This window comes from Chelonia mydas, chromosome 3 (genome assembly GCF_015237465.2).
Source record: "Chelonia mydas isolate rCheMyd1 chromosome 3, rCheMyd1.pri.v2, whole genome shotgun sequence".
NCBI lineage: Eukaryota > Metazoa > Chordata > Testudines > Cheloniidae > Chelonia > Chelonia mydas.
The window spans coordinates 197,574,053-197,592,719 of NC_057851.1; the positions used below are offsets into that span (position 1 = coordinate 197,574,053).

The 18,667-nt window shown below is 47.9% G+C and overlaps 1 long non-coding RNA gene across 1 annotated transcript in view; it reads left to right on the plus strand.

Moving 5' to 3' along the window:
• The window catches only part of LOC122465268, a 30,854-nt gene that overhangs the window by 2,985 nt on the left and 9,202 nt on the right, over positions 1-18,667 (plus strand). The window contains exon 2 of the long non-coding RNA XR_006289985.1: positions 2,090-2,331. This is a non-coding gene — a long non-coding RNA (uncharacterized LOC122465268). The remainder of the gene's footprint in view (positions 1-2,089; positions 2,332-18,667) is intronic.

Here is an 18,667-nt window from a genome sequence, read left to right on the forward strand (position 1 = left end):
GAGAGGAAGAGCAATTGATTGGAGTTTCCACTCTTTCCATAACATAAGCCTCTTCTAAGTACCAGTGGAAGGCCCTGATTCAGCAAAGCATTTAAGCTCATGCATAACTTTAAGCACAAGCTTACATCCTATCTTAAGCATATGCCTGAAGTTAAGGACATGCTTAAGGGCTTTGCTCAGTAAGGATGAATTGCTGAATTGGGGGAGAAAGTGCCAGTTCAGAAGCCAAACTAAAGGAAGGTATGTGCGTCCGGGACCGACGGCTGTTTGGAGGGATGCAAATGCCAAGGAACGTTCCATGTGTTTATTCTCTAATTCCTGCAGCTCTTACTCCTTGACAGATTTTCCAAAGAGCTTTCATAGCTAATCCCTGTGTATTTGGTAGGCTGCTCACTGTCAGAACGCAGCTCCACCTGCTGGAATGGCGCTTTCTGAGCCCTGTTGCAAACCCATCCAACTGCTTCGCTAGTTTCCTAGCACGTGCAGAGCCTAGTCCTCACCTCTACATACAACAGTTCTGCCCTGCCCCGGTAGGCCAGAACTTTAGGTTATATACCTGGCACGGCTCTCTGCACACCCAAGCAGCGCCTCCCACGTCTAGACGGCTGTTTTTAACAGTGTGGTGTCCCGCTCCCCTGCCAGAGCCTTTCACTCCCGCATGTAGCTACACACCGCAGTGTGGAGGCAGCCTGCTGTTCACAGTGGTGTGCAGCGCCACGTACCCTACATGGCACCACAAGGGTAGACAAGGCCTTAGGCTGTGTCTACACGGCAAGCATGAGGTGTGCTTGTGTAACCCACACACCTCCTGGGTGTGGTGTTCTGTCCCATCTAGTGGCATTGAGGCCACTGAGAGAGAGTGTGAGTGTGGGTTAAATGAGTCTGCTCTACAGCCTCATGTGGCAGAGGCTCATGCATGAAGCTCCAGAGGTCCCAGGTTCGATCCTGCCCACCGACGATCGGGGGCTGTTGGTGTTCCACTTGCAGCATGTGTAGCCGAACCAAAGTTAGCGTTAATCTAGCTCGCGTGGCTACCATAATGAAGCTGCGGCAGCACGGGCTACCCGGGAGTAATTCCACGGTTCCAGGTGGGTTTGTACAGCCCTTGCTGCTGCAGCTTCACTGCTCTGGTGCCTGAATTAGCTAGATCAAAGCTAGCTGCAATGTCGCCATGCCCCTAGACAGCCCTGAGGCCGTGTCTAAGCTCGTTGATTTGCCCTATGGGCTGCAGCACTGCCCAGAATCTCCACTGCGCTGCATGCTGCAGGCCTGACACCCTCCAACCCAGGGCTTATGAGAGGTCCTGAGAGGACAGCTGTATGGGTCGTCTTGTCCTGGGGAATCCTCTCCCACCCAGCCAGAACCAAGCCTTTTAGGGCCCCTTGACATCTCTCCTGCTCTTTAACCAGACAGAAAGGGACTGGCGCCTGGGTGCGGATCTCACTCCAGAATCTCAAACCCAACTAAAGGACCTTCGGAGTCATCTTAAATCAGGTTAATGCCTCTGTCCTTTCCTGATGGAGATCACACCAGAGGCACTGAAAAACCCCTTGAAATACACTTCTTCACTCTGAAGTTATTATAGGAATGAAACTATAAAGCAGGTAACTTCCAGCCCAGCAACTGTGGAAGGAAAAAATATACCTGTGATTAGAATAGCTTCGGTTTCCAGTAGTAGCTTGCCCTCTGCTAGACTCACAGTTTATATACGTCCGCAAAAAATTATGGCACAGTTTCCCCCTAGGATTTTAAGAAAGGGGAATAAATGCTATTTGAATGCACAATGTAATAACTACAGAGAGTAGGAATTCCCCCTGGAAATTTGCTTCAGAACAGATCACCTTTTATAGCTCACGCTTACAAGAGAAATTCAAAAAGGCCAACCAGACATTGTTTTACTACATGGCAGTCTAGGCAGCTACGTACTGCCCTGTCTGACAGCTCATCACTAAGCTCTGGTGGCCCATAATTGCTGCAGAAATATTAGGTGGGACACCAGTGTTAGGACCAACAACGCTGCCCCCTTATTTGTCCATCTTTGATCTCATTTTTATATCTGTGGATTCTCCTTTTTTCTAATCATCCTTAGGCATTCCCAATCCAGATCAGACTTGCGGTCCATCTAGCCATTATTCTGCCTCTGACAGTGGCCATCACCAGATGTTTCAGGGGAAGGCGTGAGAACTCCACGAAACGTGGCGATGAGATAACCTGCCCCCAGGGAAAGTTTTTTTCCAGCTTCCGCCAATGGGAGATTCCTTCTCTTGAGAGCAGCAGTGCTATCCTGAAGTGCTAGGCAGGTGCAAAATGGCTGCAGATTGTAAACCTGCGGTGAGTTTCAGCCCTTCTCTAGTCCTGAAGAGGCACCCACGTCCATACAAAATACCTGTTGGTGTGGTGCAATGTAAAGGGTTATGTGCACCCATAGCTCAAGGCCTCATCAATAGCCAGCAATGTGGCCATCTCAAACACAGGGAAAAGGGACTCTGGCCACTGAAAGTCACAAGGCAGCTGAATGTCAGTGAGACTCAGGAGGCCGCGTAGAGCTGGTTGGGAAATAGGATACCCTCGCTGGCAATGTTGGCAGAAGCCAGACAAATCTCGGTGCTGTTGAAAATCGCAGGAGAACAGTTGGATTTTTTGTTGAAAACCCCAACGTTTCCCTGTTTTCCACCCAAAACCAACATGTTTTTTCCTCCAATTTTCAACTGTTTTGTAACCAGACATTTCCTCCAAACATTTTTGTTTACTCAACCCCCCCAAGCCCAGATTAAAGAATATGGGGTCCTTGCACACTATGGAAATTGGGGGACCCTGTGCATGATGGAACCTAGACAGTGCATGTGATATACAAAACAACCCCCACCCTGGGCAAGGCCTCAGTATGCCGCCCCATCCTACCCCTGAGAACAGAGGTGCTCACCAGGGTGGGAAGCAAGACTGCCAGGGGGACAGGAGGTAGAGTGAGCTTTCTCATGGTTCAATGGTTCTGGTAGAAGCTTGTGGGGGGGGTGTCCACCAAGTACCATGTTGAAATGCCACTCACTCAGGTTTGGCCCAGCTGCCCCTCCATCATGACAGAGCGGTGGGGAGAGGGGCTGGGTCAAATTTGAGTGAGTGGCCTTGTGCCCTGGCACACTATATTTCAGAGCTACTCAGGTTTTGTTTTTTTCTGGTGGTTGGGGTTCCCACGGAGATGGGGTCCCTGTGCGAGTCCATCTAGTGCACATTGGTTAATCCGGGCCTGAAAACCCCAATTTTCCATTAAAACAAGTTTTGATGGAACATTTTGACCAGCCGGTCTCCTAAGTCACTTAAGTGTTTTTGAAAATGTTACCACTGTCTCAGTTGCATTCCCAGCTAGATGCCACTTTGGAGGAAATACTTGGGTCAACTCCTCAGCTGCTATAATTCAATCGACTTCACTGAGGCTCTGCCGATTCACCCCCACTGAGGATGTGAGCTTCAGTATTTGATACAGCATTTCATACAGCTTAACACAGGCACTCTCTCACTGCGAGCCAGTTTCTCCACTGTCTGGCACCTTGCTCAATCAATTACATGTGTGTGTTGTGAGTACAAAGTGCTTCCAGATTAACAATGGCACAAGGGCAGTGGCTAATAAGTCTCTGTGTTTTTTACAGGGGCCTCATTTCAGTTGTTCTTCTAAAAGACGATTAACCCCCTGCTAGGTTCCTCTACTGGGTTTATTAGATTATGAAGTATCACCTGACTATAGGATCATCCTGACCAGACAGACTTTGTCACAGGGCACCGACTGAGCACTGAGTGCTTTTATGAGATCTCTGACCGACTTTATCTCCAAGCTATTGCTCCAGGCCAAGAAGGTATAACAGTTTAAACTTGGAATAAAGATCCACCGTGTAAATTCCTACTGAAAGGAACTGTTACAGTGTGAGGTACTGGGGACTGCTTGGATCACAAACCTCTTCACGTAAGATAGCTGTAAGTAACACTTAAGGGGCCATACCTAAAACAAGGCGTAATAGAATCCGCTCAGAGACTAGCACCCTGTGGGCAGGGGGGTTCCGCTGGGTGTTGTGACCAGGTCTGTGTGTGTGAGGGAACACAGAAACTGAGAGGAAAAGAAGAGAGACTCAAAGGAGGAAGAAAGCCAAGCAACAGCCTATACGCATGGTATACCCCTGGAAAAAGCTAGAGAGAGAGCTTTTGGGTCTGGTGTTGGGTAAAGAGGCCTGGGACTGTAAGCTAAGAAACTGCTCCCTTGGTTTTTGGCAGGACAGGCAAGTTGGGCAGTTGCCCTGGGTCCCAACTTCCAGGGGGTGCTGGATTGCTGTGCAGTGAGGCTGGAGAGGGGCATTGAAAATGGTTTCCCCTCCCTCCGCCATTAAAATGGCTAGGGCAGCTCCTGGTTCTTCGGTCCTCCTGCATTCAGAGAAGCAGGACTTTGTACGTTCCTTGTAAATCAGGGGTTCTCAAACTGGGGGTCGGGACCCCTCAGGGGATTGTGAGGTTATTAAATGGAGGGTTGTGAGCTGTCAATCTCCACCCCAAACCCCGCTATGCCTCCAGCATTTATAATGGTGTTAAATATATTAAAAAATGTTTATAATTTATAAGGCGGGGGGTCACACACAGAGGCTTGCTGTGTGAAAGGGGTCACCGCTACACGAGTTTGAGAACCACTGTATAAATAAACAAGATTGCATCTAAGAAAATACCAGACTCCATCCATTTCTACTTCCAGCTGGGCCCCAAAATTTGACTAGGCCACTCGGGTCAAAAAGCAGCAATTCTGGTGTTAGTGGTGGGACCTAGTTTCCAAGGAGAGAAATTGTGAGCTGGTATACCCGTCAAACCGAGACAGAGCAAATATTGGAGGTGCTTGCAGAAATCAAGACTGGCCAGCAGGATTTAAAACAAGATCTAAAATAGGAGCTGGAGGTTTTTCAGAAAGGGCTTAGACAGGACTGCAGATCGAGATGAGATCCCTGTTAGAGCAGCAAGGACACAGTGACCGGACAGATTGAGAAACCCAGCTGCAACACACCCAGGCTGGAATGGTAAAATAGATTGATGACAGGACCAGCAATCTGACTGCCACAGCGTGGAGATTTTCCTTGAAACAGTGGAGACCAAACAGGCTTTGGCCAGTCTGGAACTTGCTCACCAAGATGAGTTCCGGCAAGGACTTAAGGATCTGGAAACCCAGCTCCAGAAGGAAATGAAAGGGTCACAGACCACAGCTGAAGGCAGCCTCCTGGATGAGGAATTGAGCCAGCCAGAAGGCTTGGGTAAGACCGGGCATTGATGCCCGTTTTCTAACCTGCTTGTGACCCACAGAGGCCCAGAAGGGAGAGATCAGGCTGTCCCAGTCCAAATTATGCAAAACCTTTCAGGGTAAAACTCCCTGGGAGGCTTATTTGACTCAATTCAACATTATAGCTCAAATAAGTGGCTGGGAAGATAGACAGAAAGGGGGTTACTAGTAGCCAGGTTGAGTGGCCCAGCTCTAACGGTGCTATAGACTTACCCCCAAAAAACAGACACAGTTATCTAGGCCTGGTGCAAGTCCCTGACGTGGTTTGGAGCTAGACCTCAATCTGAGTGGGCCAGGGCACAGCAAAGACCTAGAATAGAGGGGAAACAGAAACCCCAACTGAACTGGCAGAGGACCTCCGGGGGCTTGCATTCCTGGTGTACCCAGATACCAACGAGGCCTTCCAAGATAAACTGGTGATGGACTAGTTTATAGATGCTTACCTGGATGTGGACTTGCAGATCAAGATCAGAGAAAGGAGCCTAAAAACACTCTGAGAGGCTGGGGAAATAGCCAGGGAACTTGAATCTTTCCTTTCAGCAGTTCTCTGGAAGAGGCAACAACCACTAGTGAGGAAGACAGAAGTTGATTGCCATGAGCCCTGTAAGCCCAGCTCCATGTTGAATGTGTGTGAGGAGAGAGGAGACTCTAACCTGGTTGTTAAAAGAAGGGAAATTGGCAATAATGCAAAACTTAATGGAAAAAGTCCAGTTGAATGCTGAGCACCTGAGAGGAACAGAAGAGAGACCCCGAAGAGGAAGCAAGCCGAGTTGCAACCTGTGAGCACAGCCTGACCCTGGAAAAATCTGGAGCGAGCGTTAGGGTTGGCTAAAGAGGTTTGGGGCTGTGAGTTAAGAAACTGTTCCCTTTGGTTCTTGGTTCCGCCTGTGTTCGGAGAAGCAGGATTTCATACATTCCTTTTAAATAAACAAGACTGCATCAAAGAAAATACCAGACTCCCTCAATTTCTGTTTCAAGCTGGAACATCCCCATAGCCCTGAAATTTGACTCGCTGCTCAGGTCAAAAAGGGGCAACCGTATTACCTGGGCTAGGTTGGCTTTATAAGGCACGACAGATCAGAGCTGTAGAATTAAAGGGCTGTTGCTAGAAATGGGAGGGCCTGACTACAGAGACATGGACCTCTAGGAGAGAAACATCTTCCTTCCTTCCAGTGCTGAATCCTCCAACGCAGTTTCAGCTGTCTCCAATTCTTTTCACCTTGTCAGCCTCCTCAGCAGAAAGGTCGGAAGGAATGGGATTAACTCTAGGGGATCATTACCACGCTCTCTCTTGTGCTGTCAGTGTCTGACAGCCAGATTTTACTTCCATGGGAGCTGGCAGCTCAGCACTTCTGAAAACTCCAGCGACTTATTCTGGCACCTAAATAAGGATTTGGGAGCCTAGCTTTACGTCGCTGTGTGTGAAAACTTTGGCTTTTGCATCACTCTGCAAGTCCAGGTCCCGTCCAGCACGGGCAGAGGTGTGTATTTCAACTGACTCACCGCTTAGAAAGGGAACCTTTTAGAGGATGCAAATGAAAGTTACCCTTTGAGAACAGAGGTTGTCATTTCCAGATTCGCCCTCCAACTGTGGTGGAGAGCAGTGAAATCTTCCCATGTCTGAACTATTGTAGGGTGGGATTGGTCTCATTCCACTCCCATTGAAGTCTAGGGGAGTTTCACCATTCACTGAGGGCAGAGTTAGGCCAGTGCTAAGCATCCGCAAACTTCCCACATGTCCTTTGGAAAGATGCAGCCCCCTGTTACTTGGAATACTGAACTAGGTCTCATGGAAACCTTTCAGGACATGGGTGAGTTCAAGCGATCAGAACTGAATATGCTGGCCAGACTTTTTTTATTTCACCCTCCCCTGACTGACCCCTTCCTTCCTTCTAGACTTTATAAATCCTTACAAAACTGATTGGAGGATTTATATGGACTTATGGGTACAGGACGCATGTCTGTGTTTTCCTAATTTAGTTTAGAGATTTATTTGGAATCACAAAGCTCCTGGGATTAATGATGTCAAACTTCTCCCTACAGCAGGGTGACTTATCTCTGGCAGATATGCCCCTATAACATCAGGCAGCCAAAGTCCAGTCAACGATTTCTCTGCAATCAGAGGATCCCTTGTCCTTCTGGACAATAACACTGTAATACTGTCTGTCCAGTGTTACTTCTCATACAGAGCTCATGGAGCACTTCTATAACCCACCGTGTGAATGCAGCCCCCTTAGAAGCTGTAGGAGCTATTATTAACCAAAGTGGAAAGTAACTTACACAGTGAAAGTGCATGGGGGAGTGGAATGTCTTTATCCAGATTAGAATTTGTCCAAGACACTGGACCACAAAAAGTGCTACAGCATCTTCAGTGTCACAAATGGTCAGGAGCTCCAATTTACATTTGATCTGTAAGACTGCAGCTCCAAGAGTACAGCAATGGTACCCTGCTGGGGTCAGGAGTCACAGGGAAGAATGCCTCCCATTGAGTCACTACCAACTACTTCCAGATCTCTTGGGTTTTCCTTGGCACTTCCCCATCCAAGTTCTGATAAGGCCCAGTTCTACGGAGTATATAACAAGAATTCAGCCCGGTATGGACTGGCCACAGTTCTTCTCACTTCCCTAATAATTCATCTTGTGTTCTAGAGGAGACACCATTAAAGGGAAGTGAAATAGCTTGGGGAACCCTGGAAAGGCAAATATGGACCTCATCACAGAACTGAGTTTGGGTGAACTTCCTGAATAGAGCCTACCCTTTTGGGGCGATGGTCTATTTGCATAAAGCTGTCACAGGGCCAGGTTATCAGATTTTCAAAGTACATTTAGATGCAGCAATTCCTCAGATGTCTTCAGGTAGGATTTGGGAAAGGGATAGGAGGTGGAACATCCTGTTTAACATGTTACTGTCTAAGTGGCACTTCTAATCCTGGCCTACTGGACTTCTGCATTTTAATCACTAGTTCTGATCTAGATTTTCCATTTTCCATAGGAAAATCAGTAGCAATATCCCAGTTCTGTAACAATGAGTCATCGAGCCTCAGTTACAGAATATAAAGACTGATCACTATAGTTCCTGGTTAAAGTGCAAAAGGAGATCTGTGTATAGTGTCTATAAGGAGGATGCTCACATAGATAAAGGGATGGTTCCCCAATCTCAGATTTCTCATAGGGGAACAGCATTACCAACTTTGTATCTTGCCTTTGACCTTTTGCATCAGTGCTGCGTTGTTCTCACAAAATGTTTGCTGGTGGTCATGGCCTGGCTACACCATGTGAGGGTGCCCTGCAACATGGAAAATTGGGTGGCCAAGGACAGCACTCTGGAAGGTCTGAAAAGAGCAATCTGTGCCACCATTGGGGTGGAGTCACTAGAGGTCAGGATACGGTATTCAGAGTCTCAACTTGTCCACCACAGACAAGTAGTACATAGGAGCCCAGCTAGACATGGCTCAGCACCAAGTCTCTTTGCCCCAGGGCAGGATCCAGGACATCAGGTCTGGCAGCAAGGATAAGTAAGAATCAGGAAGAGACAGTTCACACGATGTTCTGAAGATTAAGCCTCCTGGTTGCAAGGGTATTCACAGTACCAATGGCACTACCCGGGACAACCTCACCAGACCCTGAGATTCCAGTAGAAGGAAGCAACACAGGGACTGCAACATCACATCCAAGTAATAGACAAGCCCTGAGCTTTTCTGGCCTGGTGGTATTCCAGGGACAGTCTCTAATTAGGAATGGATCCCTAAACAGCTCCCATTCAAATGGCAGGTACCATTCTGGGACAAGGAGCCCACACAGAGGGACTCCACCCCTCGGGACCTGGGCCCAGATTCACAAAGGGACTGAGGGTGTTGTGATGCTGAGTGTTGTGGTGCCTAATTTTTAGGCACCTAGAAAATCACTGGAACCATACTGGGATCCACAAAGCCTGAGGTAGGCACTGTGACCCTAAGAGCACCTCAGTGCCAGCTGGTAAGGGACATAGCAGTGAGCTTGAGCTGGCCTGACCAGCCCAGGGTACCCCAAATCACTGTTGTCATACTCTGTATCTAAAATGGGTCCTGTGAGGTGTCATATGCGACCTGGGGATACATTGGTGATTAATGTCATTGTAACATGTATGTATGGCAGCTGGTTTCCAGAGCTCTCATTTATGGCATGGCTTGATAACTCTATCGTCCTAATTTGCATCAGCAAACATAGTAGGCTCCACTTTTCCTCTAGGAAATAAAACTCACCAATAGCTTGTTTCAGGAGGAATTATGGGTGCTCACCAATATTATGCTTTGAAGTCTGTGACCAAACAGAGGGAGAGAAACAGGTTTTCTCCCAGACAGGAGGGAAAGCAGCTATCCAGCTGTCTCCTATGTACATTAAGCATGGTGGAATCAAACCACAGGAAGCCCCATTTACAAATCAGCAGAGGAATGGGAAGGGAAGAATAGTACTGGGTCATTCTGCCTCTTGAAATGGAGTCTATGAACTCAGAGCTGGAAGGGGAAACAGAGCCATTTTGGCTTCTTTCCCCTAGAAAGACAAGGGAAGTCAGCACCTTGTACTTTTGTGGAAGGTCCTGACTGAGTGAAAATCCACCGTAGCTGAAAAGAAAAGGATTGGGAAGAAAACTAGCTTGAACCAAGGCTGTAGCTTGTTGAGTTAAGTTTTAGCCCCTTGAAAGCATATTTTACAGTTATTTGCGTGTAACCATTTTGTCCTTATTCCTTGTACTTGAATTCACTTTAAAACCTCTTTCTATTAATAAACTTGTTTTACTTTGAATCTAAACCAACCCAGTGCTGTGTTGGAATTGAAGTGATTGTTAACTCCAGTTAAAGTAGTCAGCTGAGCTCTTTGCCTCTTGAAAGGAGCAATGAATCTTATTAATTCTCTGAGTACCCCAGGAGAGGGCTGGACACATCAGGGCAGATGGTTTTGGGACAATTCAGGACTAGGGGTATGTTTGGGTTACCCTGAAAGTAGTAACCCAGGCTGGTGGAGACCAGGGTGGGGTGTTGTAGGCAGGCTGCTGGAGTCAGAGCACTGAACCAGGGCTGCACAGCACACAGCCACTCTGGGAACTGCACGTTCATCTGCTAGCTGTTGGTCTCTGGGCTGTGAGCCACAGCAGCAGAGCACTGAAGGCACCCAGGGTCACAGGGCTAGAATTCTGCTTCTCTGAAGACATCATCTTGACAGATTCCCATCCACCTCCTCTCTGGGCTTGGAAACTACCTTTCTGCAGAAGTACCGGAACAATTTTTATAGTGGGGGTGGTGAGAGCCATTGAACCAAACTGTAAACCCCGGCTATAATGAAGACCACTTCAAGGCAGGAGGTGCTGCAGCACTCCCCACACTCCTAGTTCCAGCAGCTATGACTCTCTGGACTGCTTGGAGCGCTAGGGGCTCTGACTCAGACCCTAGGTCTCCAGGGTTTAAACCTTTAAGAGTAAGCGGAGTTCTGTCTGCTTCACACCGTGGAGCTTAGTAACAGCAAGGCTGCTGTAAGATGTCATCTTCAGAAGAATTACAGGTCAGTAGTTTTCCCACCTTCTCCATCCAGAAATGCTGCAAAACCAGTCTCTTGCATGTCTGTCTGTTCCTGGTGTGAACCAAGAAGAGCAGAGCTGTATAAAAACAGACAGCATTTAAATGTTCAGAACCTCAGCTAGTATTCTGTTAGGGTTCATTTTGATTTCTCATCATTCTTAATCCTAGCTGGTTAGCTGAACCCTAATTCTGGCCCAAAGAGTGACTCCATCAGGCCTGATTATCTTGTGGCTATGGAAGAGTACACGAGGTCATTCCTTAGCCAGACTAGAGTTAGCTGTATTGCCTGAGAGGTTCAGATGATGTACCTCCTTCCCGATCCCTGGAATGTCACTCTCAGAGGCTGTGATGTTGCCAAGAGAAGAACGCACAACACAGCTCTATTCTAGTAGCAAAGTGCTGGCTGATGAAAGCCAAGTGTTCTTCAGAAACCTGCTATTGAAGGACAAGTTTGCCAGACCCAGGGAAATACAGAGTAAGCACAGTCCCCAGTTAGTCCAGTGCAGCGTGCCAGGAATGTGATTGTCACCCTGGGCCATCCTAGCTAGGAACACACCCAATCACTCAGTTTTCACAATTTTTTGTGGTGTCTGCTGCCGTGTCTCCAGGCACTGGGGATACCCCTAAAGTATCGCCCCATTACTAATTAAGTAAAGAATGGATGTGTCCCAGGGAAAATTCATCAGCATTTAGCTAAAGATCTTCTGCTAGAGAATAAAACATACAGCTGGGCCCTCTATCTGTCATGCCTGCTACCCAGAAGGGAGCTGTAGCTCCAACACCTCGCCATTCTAAAGCCTCCACAGCTAACCCCTCCGATAGCATTCCGACCCAGCAATTTCGTGCCAAGGAAACCCTCCGCACTGCTTCTTAGCTCAGCCTGCCAGGGAGCAGGTCTCATTTATGGCATGGGTTGATAACTCTATCAGCCTAATTGGCATAATCAGACACGCTCGATTCCAGGAGGCCTCTAGGAAATAGAACTTTCCCATAGCTTGTTTGAAGTGTCAGGCCCAGTGGTTTCCAGGTTTGGCAAATCCAGTTAAACTTCTTCCTGCATCTTGTTAGATGGGAGAAAAAAAATGATCTGTCAGGATGTTCTCTATTGCCCTTCTCATCCCTCTGTGCCTGGGAACTCTTACCTCCATCAAACAGCCATTTAAGGACATTGATAGGCAGCAGAGCTGGTGGTTTGAATGTGTTTACTAATGTCCTCCTGATGGTTGTTCAGGTGCCATCTCATTCATGACCCCCTCACTCCTTTTGGTGACAATACAAACATCTGAAAAAACAGAGGGTCCACGTCTAAAAAGTGTTAAGATGAGCAGCCCCTCCACCTCCTATCCAAAATGTACAGGAATGAGAAGAAGCATGCTGAGAATTTTAAGTGATCTATAATGGCACGGTCCAGGACCAGGAGGAAGACGCACACACAGCTTATGTTCTGTTCACCATGTCCTCGATTTGACTGCATTAAACTTCTGGGGTCTGACTTGAGGAAAGAAAACAGGAGGAGTTAGGCAAGGACACCCCATTCCGGCAAGAGCATATTTAAAAAAAAAAACCGTAAATCCCACTGCAACCCATTTTTAGTAACTGTGACCCCCATTAACCCAGCACGGGACTCTGTCTCTTTGCAGCTGGTCTGTATAAGAATCTGGTTCTACTTCCTGCTAACAGAGCAATCAACTCAAGCAGTAGCAGCTCATGCTCTTAGATCCAGCGGTCCCAAATTCAGTCCGTACTTACCTTCCTGTAGTAGGGCAGACACCCCTTTCTGGCCCTGAAAGAGTTAAAAGCCAGCCCTTGGAGAGGGCTGGGGCTGAGAGCCAATAAGAAGAGGCTGGGAGGCAGCCAATCAGGGCCAGGCTAGGCCCTATAAAAAGGCTGCCAGGCCAGAAGGCAAACAGTTTCTCTCTAGCTTTGGAGAGAGATGGACCTAGCTGCCTGGGAGGGCAAGGGCAAGGGCAAGGGCAAGGGCAAGGGCAAGGGCAAGGGCAAGGGCAAGGGGAGCTGGGGAGCTCCTGCCAGGCAACTCCCCAGGCTGAGGCCTTGGGAAAGGCCTAAGCAGGTACTGGGGCTGTGGAGGTGCAGCCCTGTGATAGGCAGAGGCAGCTGGTCCAACCCTCTTGCCAATGATGAGTGGCCATTACAGACTGCAGTTTGCCCCAGGGAAAGGGGGCTAGATTGCGACTGGCAGTAGCCACTGAGGCAAGGTGGGCTTAGAGGGTTGGGGGTTCCCCTGGGAGGGGAGATCCAGAGTGTGGGGGCACTGCTGTGGGGCAGAACCCCAAGGTAAAGGGCACTGGGGTCTGGGAGGGACATGGGGCCTGAGGCAGGAGAGACACCGGCCAACAGGAGGTGTTCCGAGGGCTGGAAAAGAGCTAATTCCCGGGATGACCAGCAGGAGGCGCTGCAGCAGTGAGTGCTCGATCTGCTACACTTCCCCACTTGTGTTACGCAACACAAGCTGAAGATTCACGAACACTGCTCACTATAAAGTACAACAAATCGAGGACCTTAATAAGAAAGGTTGCTTATCATTAATGTAGTTCAGTGGGGATGCCTGTAGATTCCCACCCTTGGCAGTGAGTATGTATGGAAGACCCCCAAAAAGAACTGCAGTATTCATGGACAAGCAATTTTACATAGTGTTTTTAACGCACAATTAGTACTTATTAGTACTATCCTTCTGAGGCAGTCAGATTTATGGTAATAAGTTGAGTACTGCTAGGACAGGATTGATTTAGTGTTCCAAGACACTCCAAAAATGTGTTAACTTTGCTGTCAGATATGTAGCATAGCAGACCAGATAATTTTATGCAGTGGTAGAAAGGTTCCAACTGCAGTCATTTGAATGCCCTGCATAACTCATGGGGGTACTCATCCAAAGCCCACTGAAGCTAATGAAAATCTTCAGTGTAACTTGAAGGACAATACGGAGAGGCTAAAAATGTACAGAGAACACAAGAAGAGTTTGCACAGTACAAGGACTTCTATAAACAAAAAGAAGGATGGGGGTGGAGGGGAAGGGAAGATGCTGAGAAATTCTGAGCAGAAGGAGACAATTTAAGAAGTTCAAAGCTAATAAACAAAACAAAATTCCAGAATTGGAGCTGATCAAGAACTGGAATTGCCAACATTTCGAAATCTGCCTTTGTTCCAAAATGGAACAGCAACAACAACAAAAAGTTTGGGGTCAATTGAAACATTTTGTTTTGGTACAATTGAAATGTTTTGACTTTTATATTAGACTATAACATTTCGAAACAATGTCAATTTGAAACGAAAATCAAAACGTCCCATTCCAGTATGGTCAAAGCGTTTCGACCTTAACACTTCATTCTAAGGTTTTCCAAACAAAATTTCATCAAAAGCAACGTGCTCCCGGGGGAACGGTTTGATTTTGATGAAATGGCATTTTCGGAGGGAAAACTGTTCTGTCAGAAAAGTTTTGACCAGCTCTGCCCCACCTAATGTATCAGAGTAAAGCTTAAACAGGCTAGAACATTGTAAGCAAAGCATTACACAATAAGAAACCAGGCTCCCATGCATCTGTGATGAATCTGCTGAGCAATAAGAGTTGAGAAGAGAGCTGTGTAATATGTGGTGCTCTTCTCTTACTCCATAGGGCTCTAGTCAGCATCAAGGGAAGGTTCTCTGTCACTTGGAGCGTTGGTGATGGGTGATTCACAGAGGCAGGGTGTCTGGGTTGCCCAGGGAGGAACATGCTGGTTGCCAGCTGTTGGAGTGTCTCAGAGGGTAGCTGGCTCTCAGAAGGGGTTACGGGCCCAGTTACCTCTGACAGGATCCACAAGGGGAACTGAGGCAGCTCAGGTTCACCTGGGAGTAGTTAACTCACTGAGACGGGGAGGCAGTTAGTTAGGCAAGGAAGCTGCCGGGCATGCCAAAGGTTAAGGACCTCTGGTAGAGGAAAACCTCCTGAGAGGAAAGGTGGCTGCCAGAGAGCTCGCAGGGAGAGGATCCCTCCGGCAAACTGGTGAGAAGCTGCCAGACAAATGGACACCCTAAAGAGGCAAAAACAGGGCAGGAGGCTGGGGGAGGCTACAGAGCTAGGAAGTAGCCCACGGAACAGCAAGGGATGGGAGAGACTAGTTCTGGCTGTTCCAAACAAGGGCCCCGAGCTGGAGCCCAGTGGAGCGGTGGGCCTGGGTTCCCCCTGCTAGGGACTTTTAGAGAAGAAACTCCTAAACCCAGGAGACCCAGGACTGATTAGCCACTACTGGAGCCACACTCAGCTGCAAGGGGGTGAGCAGGAGGCAACGGGGCCCCTTCCACAGACTGCCCCTTGGCACCCACCCTGTGTAGAGCCTGAGAAGCTGTGATCTTGATTTCCTGGGCCATTAGCTGCTTGGAACGGTACCAAAGGCTAGAGCTGGTTTAAATTTTTCCCATTTTGATTTTTCAATGCGATTTCTCAAAGATTCAGCTTTTGACCAAAAGTTTTCGTCAGGGTTTGGTCTGATCTTTAGCCAGCTCCAGCACGGAGCAATTTTACTTTTGTAAAATTTCAAAATGTAAAAAAAGATCATTTCTTCAAGAAGATTTTGTGTCTTTTTTTAAACTGGGTTTTCAACCAGGGACAGTTCCGAGTCAGCTGGGTGAGTGCAGTGCTCCAGAATCCCTATGATGAGGGAGTTTTACCACAACATCTTCTTCCTCACATGCTTCACTTCAAGCACTGTGCACGGTCCCATTGACGTCAGGAGGGTTACTCAGATACTTGATGTGAAGTACAGCTACAAGTGTTTGCAGAAATAGGGCCTACCTAATTGTCACCAATTGAACTGTTTAGCTCAGCCCTGGCAGTAGATGTTCTTATTCAAGAATGCCTTTTAAAAATTGCCAGATTGGATAAGGTCAAGGTACCAGCCCTTGTATCAAATAACACTGCCATCAGCACCAAGATTTTAGTTCCTTTGCTTCAGGATTGAATTTTATTTTCTCCAAGTGAAAACAGTTCCACATAAATCAAACAGATAAGCCAGCTCCTTTCCCCTGCTGCAGAGGCTCCTGCAGAGGCGTATCTGTACAGCTGGTTAAAAACCAGAATTTGCACCCTGCAGGAAACTGAAATTTCAAAGTCTGATTTCATCCCAAGCCAGACAAGGACAAAAAGTTGAAGCCTCAGATTTTTTTGTGTGCAAACCAAAATAAGCCCCCAAATATTTCATTTCAACCTCAGCAAAACACTTCATGTCGACGGTTATATTCTGATTTGTGCACAGTATCACAAAAGTCAAACACAACATTTCGATAATTTCCCCATCCAAAATTTCGATGGACTCAATGCACTCCTGCAAAACATTTCAGTTTAATCACATCAGCGGTTTCCAATAGTTCTTCAACTGTTCTAGTGGAAAATCTCCCAGTAGCTCTATTTCCTTATTCTCTACAGGTCTCTCTCTCTAGCTAGCCTCAGGCTGCCCGTTAGCTAGGCCTGCTGGGAGATATCTGACTCTCATGCTCTTATTACATGACCACTGGATGGGAGGCAACCTACGCTTGGTGTAGGCAAGGCTGAGTCCCCAACCCTCTTAAAGGGCCAGCTCACCCTGTAAAAGGTCTCATACAAGAGCTAAGGCCCCGATCCTCAAAGGTGCCTGGCTCCCATTGATATCAATGGGCATTAGGTGCTAAAAACCTTTGAGGATGTGGGCCTAAAAGCGAAAGGCTTCAAAACCAGGCCATAATGAACTCCTTTTGCGTTAGCAGTGGTTGCCACAGTGAAAAAGTGAGCTGCAAACCTTGCCGAAAGCAGCTGCAGGGGATTGGGCAGGCGTGTGGGAGGCAGTCATTAAGAAACACTGCAAATACAGCCAGGAAGCTGCAATTAGGGACGCTGTCACAGACAAAAAAAAATGCCCCGAAGACCAAAATTCTAAAAGAGTCTGTGATCAAATCAGATTGCATATAGCAGAGAATCAAAGTGGCCCTAATTATCTGGCCACAGTTACAATCAGCACAGGTGTTCATTCATAAAGGGAGGAGGTTGCTAGGCTGCCATCGCCCCTTTTCTATGGGGATGCTCACCCCCACCGCAGCATGGTGTAACCTAATTTAGTTGGCCTTCCTTTATGAGGTCTGTGATTGTCTTTGGATCTAAGACAACCCTCCCCCCCACCATGGTAGCCATTACAGTCTCTCATCATAACAACAGCTACAATAGTCACGGCTTTCATCATCTGTTCAGCACCCGAGGGGTATGAGAATGCTTCCCTGCAATAGACAGACGTTCTTAGGGGATGTCTACACTGCCAAGGAAGATGTACGGTATTGAGTCTCACGCTGCAGGGCTCACAGCTCAGGGTCCAGCCTGGGCCCAGATGTCTGCACTGATATTTTTAGCCCCAGAGCACAAGTCCCGCGAGCCCAAGTCAGCTGACCAGGGCTCTGAGAGTCGCTGCTGTGGGGTTGATTATTTATTTATTGTTGCAGTGTAGATGTACCTGTAGGCAGTTCATGATCCTTTCTCTGTCCCTCTCCCTGCCAGCGTCGTAAAGGCAGGAACAGTAGGGGACAGAGCATCGGATGCAGCCAGTGTTAAAGAGTCGGAAAGGTCATCTGTGTAAGGTCATCGTTGTCGCTGTGGTGACGAAAACCGTGGCCTGTGTGGAATGACTGTTACCCCCTCTTTGTACACACAGGGCCAGAGTCTCAGCTACACTGAGGCCCCTTTTACAGGGCCCTGGCAGCTTAAAGAGGTTTGAAACCACAGGGGCCCTCCCTGGCAGGGGTAGAGATGGCATACGGGCTTGACACTGGCCCTGTTCCCTATCGCCAGAGTAGTGGATGGATCGGAGACATGTCAGGAGCACACTGCAACAGTATGTCTAGTCTCTGCTTCCCAAGTCCAGGGGAAGCACAGAGTAAGTTGGGTGAGCCCTGCGGCCAGCCCACGCGTGGTCTCAGAAAACAGGGAGCACAGAGGTGTGATGAGTGTTTAGTGCCTTGGGTGTCATCTGAGGTAATTGCCTGTGAGTCCTAAGAGTCCAGCCAATCCACAAGCCAGCCTCTAACCAGGTAGCCCTCAGGTAGGTATATGTTCCTAATGAAAGCAGTGATTCCAGTCTGATCAATATCATTACCTTGCCAAAAAGAAAAGGAGTACTTGTGGCACGGCTGCTACTCTATTACCTTGCCAGGGATACTCCCAGCTGCCTGGTAGTTCTGGCAGACAGCTCCGGCACCATCCTGGGCCTGCTCCTGCTCCTGCTCCAGCTCCAGTCCTGGCCGTTGCCCGGCTGTTCTGACCAGAGGTGGCTTCTAACTACATTTGTGCCCCCCACCACCATGGAAATGAAGAATCAGAACCGGAGCCTAGAAACTCAGAACCACATGGTTCTCCTGCAGACACAGCCAGCTCCATACAGCATCCTGCCATTTGCCTGTGAAATGCTTGAGTATCACTTATTCGCAGAAAAGGTCTCAGCATAGATTGTGCTGCATCCTGCCATAACCAAGCACTAAGTCACATGCTGTTCCAAGCTGGGAGAAGTGCAATGAGCTGTAGCTAGGTCATTGGTTATTTCAATAGAAAATATCAAAGGCCATTTCCTTTTCCTACTCATTCATTCAGTTAGTTTTCAGAAGCATTGACGAAGATATTTCTGTAGAGCAGGCACCAGCAGTCCACTGGTGAGGGTCTAGCCTGGAGAACAGAAAATGAAAGCCATAGGTAAAGAAGAGGACAGTCGTTTGGAATGTCACCTAGCCATACAATCCATTTGAGTCATCCCACGTAGCAGTGCGTTGCTGTCTAGCTGAAGCCAGCTTCTTCTTAGAATAATAA